Source organism: Gossypium arboreum, chromosome 1, assembly GCF_025698485.1.
Source record: "Gossypium arboreum isolate Shixiya-1 chromosome 1, ASM2569848v2, whole genome shotgun sequence".
NCBI classification, from domain to species: Eukaryota; Viridiplantae; Streptophyta; class Magnoliopsida; order Malvales; family Malvaceae; genus Gossypium; species Gossypium arboreum.
The window spans coordinates 38814810-38823502 of NC_069070.1; positions in this window are offsets into that span (position 1 = coordinate 38814810).

The following is an 8693-nucleotide window of genomic DNA, read 5'->3' on the forward strand; positions in this document are numbered from 1 at the left end:
GGAGTATTTAAATTCGGGAATGGTTGGACAGTAGGGTTGGTTCGGGCATATTGCGCGACCCACTCATTCATCATGGTGAAGAAGGCTTGTTTCGCCCTTCATTTTGATTATTCGCGGATGATCGAGGCTCAACAGGCGGTGTCCCTTGCGCAGAGCAGCCGCTACACTTTCAATGTCATCCGCCAAGGGTCTCTCTACCGGGTTCCATTGCTAATCAAAACAAAAATTCCAACCGTCGAAGTCATCACATTATTAAGCGCTAACAATTTGGCATGTATAGCTAGACTCACACGCGCTATGGTAGTCCTAGAACCGACTAAACCATAGCTCTGATACCAATAAAATTGTAATACCCTAACTCGTGACCGGCGCCGGTGTCGGACACGAGGGTTAACGCCAAACCTCTCAAGATACCAACCAATTTGACGTTACCAGTCAGGCTGGAAAACTGCGTCACCGTCGCCTTAAAAATCATATCTCGAGTTTCAAAACTCGGAAACTGGTTTCGTAAATTTTACCTGAATTTAGACTCATATACCCATCCATGGATTTATTTTTAGAATTTTTGGTTGGGCCAATTGGTACAGTTTATTAGTTAAAGTCACCCATGTTACAGGGACCGACTGCTCTGACCTTCGTGCGTTACAACTTGAATATCTCCCTGTACAGGGCTTTAATACTGGTGCCGTTTGTTTCTAATGAAACTAGACTCAAAATGGAATCTTTACATATAAGGCATGACTCCTAATTCTTTCTGGATAATTTATGGTAAATTTTCAAAGTCGCGACAGGGGACCCAGAAACCGTTCTGGCACTGTCTCACGAGAACCTTAATATTTCTCAGTATACCGCTCATATGGTCGTTTCGTTTCGTCCATATAAAAATAGATTCATCAAGGTTCAGTTCCATAATTTACTCACTATTTAATTCTACTTCTACTATTTTTAGTGATTTTTCAATCTCATCTCACTGCTGCTGTCCGCAACAGTTACTGCAGTAGACTATGCCAATTTCATGAATTTTTCCTTGGCCTTAATCATCCATCATACATGACACAAATTATGGCCACCTTATCAAAATTTGAGTTTCTAAGACTCGTGGCTATAGGTTCTAGCATCCCACTCGACGACCACATAGGCCATTTTCACATGGCTTAAAGTTTACAACCCACAATTCGACAAAATATAATAGCCTATACATGCCAAATGTTCTTCAACAACAAAAACAATACCACAAGATTTCAGCCGGTGTGATGACTTCAACGACGGTCCCGATCACGCAAACAATACGAGTCCGAGAGACCTAAAATGGGTGACAAGAAAAACACCGAGTGAGTTTACAACTCAGTAAGTCGTAAGCATTCATCAATCCACTGATAAAGTTACTACAACATGAAACAATAAACGAGGCTAGGTACTCATCCATATCGAATCTATACCATAATTCCTCGGACCTTTCGGTCCAATCTCATACCAAGTCATACATCCACATTTCATATTCTACACAACAAGATATTTGAGGCATTTTCACACACTAACTCATTTCCACCACAATCATACAATTTCAATCATCACATAGATTTAAGACTTACCAAATTCAACCCCGAGCATGAACATATTTTCTATTCGTCATGAGCTCGAGGTACTTACCCGATCCGCTGTCCGGGATTAGCTCGATAATGTCGCACACTCAGTGCCAATTGTAATGCAAGAGCATATAGTGAATCCGCACACTTAGTGCTATATGTATTCAACTCGCACACTTAGTGCTATGTAATCAAACTCGCACACTTAGTGCTGTACAATTTTAAACCCGCACACTTAGTGCCAATCTTGTCACCGTGTCCATTTATACCCGCACACTTAGTGCCGAGACCAATACCTTATGTATTTTGCTGCCTTTATACATTCAACAATGGCATCATTCCATACACATACATTTCCATTTACACACCAACTCATTTAAACACATTTGCATATATATATTGATCATTTAAATCAACACCAAATATACGCTTAATGACTTACCTTGTGTTGGGTAAAACAGTCCAAGTCGGCTACTCGATGACCTTCGTCTTTCCCTTGCTTGATTCTCCTTCTTTAACTCCTTGAGCTTAATCAATAAATCAACTAGTTTAACCCTCTTGCTAAACATTCATAATTCAATTACACATGCATATGTATGTTTGTATATTCGCAACCATCCTCACTTATTACCCATTTGGTCAACAATCTAAGCCAAGATAAGGCTTCAATATGGTTGCCTCTAACCGAATACATGCACACCAATCTACTTCCTTTGGCGAATATGCATGTCTATGTGGAGGCCAATTTTACACTTAATACTACACAAAAAAAACAGCATACATTTTCCTAATTAACGCATTACATATTGTAGTTCTATACACATCTCTCATTTATTTCATAACCGAAACAACATCACAAGCAAATAGACACCTTAAAATAGTATACATGTCATACCAATTCATCATGTGCAAACATATATTCATGTAGGTGCAATGGCGAATTCTCAAGTGGCTTATATCCAAATATACACACATATCCAAAGCTTAAATCTTACTTACCATGCAACATGCATGAATCATACTTATGGATATAACATGGCCGAATACCACAACACCATACCGTTTCAATTTGGTCATGGTTAAACAAAGAACTTAGTATCTCATTCAAAATGCTAAAAGAAAATCTAAGAATCCTCAATCCACCATCACATGAATCATTATCAAGCTTGATATTTAGCATGCAATGGCATTAACACCATATTCACTTTGGCGAATTTCATTCCCATGACATAACAAAGATTTGAACCATGGGCTAACAAGAACATCAAGCTAGCAACTAAAATATACATGAATCTCATGGCAAAACATCAAACTTACCTTAATCTAGGTACAAGTATGGCCAAACCTCCTCCTAAACCTCTTCCAAACCAACATGAAACAAGAATTCCTTCCTTCTTCCTTAGAATTTTCAGCCCAAAGGAAATGAAAATGATGAACAAAAATTCTTCTTTCTTTCTCCACACTCACGGCAATGGGCATGCATGAGACCATTTTTTCTTTTTTTTTTTTTGTTCCCTTTCATTATTAAATTCCCATGCTCACTATTTTATTTTTTTCTTACATACACCATTGTCCCAACATGTTTTATGACATGTTTTTACCCATAATCTCTTGTCATGGCGGCCACTAACTATTAGGGGGAAATTTGACATGCAAGTCCTCCCTTGACTACATGCACTATTAGGTCCTTATAGATTAGCCTATCACTTTTCAAAAGTGTCACACAAGTCCTACTAACTGAATTCACATGCTATCGGCTAAATCGAAGCTTGAAATTTTCACACATTCATAATTACATATTCTAGACAATAAATATTTCGTTCAAACATTTCGGTGACTCGGTTTAGCGGTCCCGAAACCACTTCCCGACTAGGGTCAATTTTGGGCTGTCACAAAGGCCTTGCTACTGTATTCTGAAAAGGGCTTTGGTCCATTGTGTACTGTTATCTAGATAGGGCTTAGGCCCAATGGGCTCGAGCTGATTTGGGCTTTGGATGGGTTTCTGTATACACTGAGTTTCCCAAACTCACCCCTTCCTCTTCCATCCTTGCAGGTGAGCCCTAGTTGGTAGACTTAGAGCTGGGCGGGATTCAGAGTGCCCATGAAGATTGATTGCTGGATTTAATAAGTTTAGCATTTAATTTGGATTGTTTTTATTATGCTTAAGGTTGTAATAAGGCCGCTCTTTTTAATTAATTTTATTTTGGGGATTATTAAACTGGTTAGCACTAGGGTTCGTTTTATAAAAACTACTTGATTTTAAAAGATCACGATGACGCGCAAAGTTTCCGCAAAGTAAATGTTTTTCCAAGAAAATAAATATTTTAAGCAGACTTAAACTTGTTTTAGTGTTCGTAGACACGTAACCCGTTTAAAGTGTGGCAATGGATGTGTGCATGTCTAGGATTGGATCCGGGAAGAGCTTGGTACTTAAGCGGTCCTATTAGACTCACCTTCTCTTTTCTGGCTTCCTACTTGGTGCACAGCTCCCATTCACTTTAACTTAAAATAAGAACAGATTTTTGCTAAACTCTAAACAAAGAATTTAGATAAACACATGTTTTTTTCTTTTTTGACACATCTCCATGTGACATACTAAATTCGGCCGTAACGTCTGGGCCGGGTTTGGGGTGTTACATTTAGTGGTATCAGAGCCTGGTTGCAACAACTCGGCTGTGGATCGGGTCTGAAAATCTTTTAAAAAACTTAGGCCTAAAAAGGGTATTTGTGGATATGGTAAGTTTTTCGAAGAATGTTCAAGTTTTTTTTAAACAGGGTTAAATCAATAGTTTTAAAATAAAAGCGTTTTCAAATCAAACCCTTTTATTTTCGGTAAACAAAAACATGGTTTTTAATTTTTACGTGGACTGATAAGGAAGTGGCACACTGAATCCCCAGCACCAAGTCTGTAAGTGTTCTTTTTCTGCTTTAAATATTTATGGAACTGGACTGGAAATAATACTGTAGATAGTACTAAGCCTTAGAGATAGTGCTATTGATAATATGATATTAGGGCTACAAAATTGAGACCGTAGCTAAATTGTGATTGTACGAAAATAACTCTGAAACTCTATCTGTTCATAAGACATTCTGTAATAAACAGTGAAACCAATAAACTAATGTCATAAAATTCGTAATCAGATAAATCGTTATGAGTACAAGGGTTACTCGAGGAAGAGGCCGTGGATGAGGCCGAGGTAGCACTCAAGCTGGATCTGCGTCATCTGAACACATACCAGCTGGCGAGGTACGTCCACCACCGGTTAATGAAAATGGGCCGTATGACCGGGCCGCAGGGATGGCGCCTGTCTCGTGCCATGTTGAGGGTTTTGGAAAGGGTGGCCGAGCTAACATCGGGCCCATGAATAGGGGTCCATTTCGACGCATGCCAGCCAACTGAGTGAGATTTTTAGGCGATCTGGAGTGGCCCCAAATGTGGCTAATCTTGGTTGGAAGCCACAGAGCGGATCATGGATGACTGGGACTTTCGAGAGAATGTAAATTGAAAGGGGCGGTGTCGTTGCTGAGGGATGAAGCGTATCAGTGGTAGATTACTGTGAGAGAGGGAACCCCAGCTGAGAGGGTAACATGGGGAGCTGTTCAAATAGACCTTTAAGGCAAAATATGTTGGAGCTAGCTATGTGGATGCACGCAGAAAGGAGTTCTTGAATCTGACTCAGGGGAATAAGACCATTGCTGAATATGAGGCGGAGTTTCTTCGATTGAGTCGGTATGCTAATGGCATCGTTTCCACTGAATACGAGCGCAGCGTTCGTTTTGAGGATGGTCTCAGAGATGAGTTAAGGGTGCTCATAGCTCCGCAGAGAGAGTGAGATTTCGCTGTACTGGTAGAGAAGGCTAAGATAGTCGAGAAGGTGAAACAAACTGAACAGAAGAATCGTGATAGGGATCGGAATCGGTTCAAGAGGGATACTGGACCAGCGAGTGCTGTAAATCGAAATGCTAAGAGAGCTAGGATAGAGGAACCGGTTCGAACAGTTCCGGTGAACACAAGTAGACCGTAAGCTTGTGGGGATTGTGGCAGAATGCATCAAGGAGAGTGCTGGAAGCGTTCTGGGGCTTGTCTTCGTTGTGGGTCTAAGGAGCATAGGATTAAGGATTGTCCTAGGAGGGCCACTCAGGCTCAGGTGGCCGAACAAGGGGCTGTGCAACCGGCTCAACCTGTGAGGGATGGACCGCCGCTGCCAAGAGGTCGTGGACAAGGTCGTGGTGGTAATGGCCGTGGACGTGGGGCACCTGGCAGGGGTATTGGTAACGCGGATGCTCGTCAGCCAGCTTTGGTGTATGCTGCTCGTCGCCACGAGGAGGGTGACGCAGTTGATGTCATAACTGGTATTTTTTTTTATCTATGGTGTACCTTATACTGCTCTGATTGATGTGGTATCAACCCATTCATATGTGGCATATAACATTTCTGGGGCACTGGGTGTGTACTTCGAGAAGACTGTATGTGGGGTGTCGGTGATAAGTCCTTTAGGTCATTCGGTTAAGGTAGAGAAACTCTTTAAGGAGGTACCTCTGGAGATTCAAGGCAGGGTTTTCTGTGGGGATTTGATGGAGTTACCGCTTGAAGAATTTGATTTGATACTAGGGATGGATTGGTTGACCAAGCATAAGGCAACTTTAGATTGTGCAGCTAAGAGGATGGTGTTAAGGATTGTCAATGATGAAGAGGTAATGATTATTGGAGAACGAAGGGATTACTTATCCAATGTAGTATCGACGTTGAGGGCTGAGAAACTGATGCACAAGGGCTGCGAGGCATATCTGGCTTTGGTAAGCCAAGCTGGAATTGAGGATCTGACTGTGGAGACCATCGAATCGTTAGGGAATTCGGGATGTTTTTAGGAAGAGCTTCTGGATTACCTCCGAATCGGAAGTTGAGTTTGGAATCGATTTGTTCAGGGAACGACTCCAGATCTATTGCACCCTATAGGATGGCACGGAAGGAGTTAGTGGAACTGAAGGCTCAAATTCAAGAGTTGTTAGATAGAGGCTTCATTAGGCCTAGTGTGTCTCCTTGGGGAGCACCGGTCCTATTTGTGAAGAAAAAGGACGGAACGATGCGCATGTGCATCGATTATCGCCAGTTGAACAACTGACGATTAAGAATAACTACCCACTACCAAGGATTGACGATCTGTTTGATCAGCTTAGGGGAGCTTCGGTATTCTCCAAAATTGATCTTCGATTCGGATACCATCGCCTAAGGGTAAAGAAGGGATATTCATAAGACAAACATTTTGAACTCGATATGGACATTATGAGTTTGTGGTCATGCCGTTTAGGCTGACGAACGCACCTGCAGCTTTTATGGATCTGATGAACCGAGTATTCCAACCTTACTTGGATCGATTCGTAGTCGTCTTTATCGATGACATCCTGGTATACTTTGAAACGGAGGCGAAGCATGATGAGCATCTCCGTATTGTACTGCAAGTGTTAAGGGAAAAGAAGCTCTATGCGAAATTCAGCAAGTGTGAATTCTGGTTGAAGGAGGTAACCTTCCTAGGGGATGTGGTCTCTGCCGAGGGGATTAAGGTGGATCCTCGTAAAATTGAAGTGACTCTGGAATGGAAGCCACCTAGGTCAGTATCGAAAATTCGGAGTTTCCTAGGGTTGGCAGGTTACTACAGAAGGTTTGTGGAAGGTTTCTCGGTGATGGCGGCACCCTTGACAAAACTCATAAGGAAAGGAGTACTATTTGTGCGGACCGAGATACAAGAAAAGCTTTTGACCGGTTGAAAAGGTATTGATCAAGCGCCGGTGTTGATTCAACCGGTGTCTGGGAAGGACTTTAGTGTATACAGCGATGCGTCGCATGTGGGGTTAGGTTGCGTACTGATGCAAGAGGGCAAGGTGGTCGCTTATACATTGCGACAGCTTAAGGCTCATGAGGTGAATTACCCTACGCATGATTTGGAGCTAGCAGCGGTGATTTTTGCATTAAAAATTTGGAGACACTACTTATATGGGGAAAAGTGCATCGTATACACAGATCATAAGAGCTTAAAGTATCTGTTGACTCAGAAGGAGTTGAACCTTAGGCAACGGAGATGGGTGGAGTTGCTTAAAGACTACGACTGTTTGATAGAGTACCACCCAGGAAAGGCCAATGTGGTGGCGGATGCGTTGAGTCGAAGGGTTGTTACTGATTTGAGAGCCTTGTTCGCACGTTTAAGTCTCTGCACGACGATGGAAGCTTGTTGGCGAATCGCAAGTAAGGCCTACGGACCGAAAGGAGTTAGGGAAAAACAGTTAAAGGACGATTCATTAGCTCTTCGGTTCTAGCAAGTTAAGAATGGTGAGAACGACGATTTTGGGTTGAACATTGAGGGAGTTCTGTACTTTCGTGGAAGGGTTTGTATTCCAAAGGACCCTGAATTGAGGCAGTTAATTCTGAAAGAGGCTCATGGTGGACTCTGTGCCATGCATCCTGGAGGGAATAAGTTATATCGAGACTTGCGAGAGATGTATTGGTGACCCGGATTAAAACGTGAGGTGACTGAATTTGTTGGGAAATGTTTGACGTGCCCGCAGGTTAAGGCTGAGCACCAATTACCTTCGGGATTATTGCAACCTGTGAAAATTCCGCTATGGAAGTGGGAAAGAGTGACAATGGACTTTGTGAGTGGGTTACCTTTGACATCCACCAAGAAAGATTCGGTGTGGGTGGTTGTGGATAGGTTAACAAAATCTACTCATTTCATACCTATTCGTACCGACTACTCACTGCAAAAGTTGGCCAAGTTATATGTGGCGGAGGTAGTGCGACTGCATGGGGTGCCAGTGTCGATAATTTCTGATCGAGACCCTAGGTTTACATCTCGGTTTTGGCAAAAGTTGCAGGAAACGTTGGGTACAGATTGGATTTTAGCACCGCTTTTCACCCACAGACAGATGGACAGTCAGAAAGGGTTATTCAGGTTCTGGAGGATATGTTGAGGGGTTGTATCATTGATTTTCGTGGAAGTTGGCAGGACTACTTGCCATTGGCAGATTTTGCTTACAATAACAGCTATCAAGCAAGTATTTAGATGGCACCATATGAAGCGCTTTATGGGCGAAGATGTCGTACGCTGACGT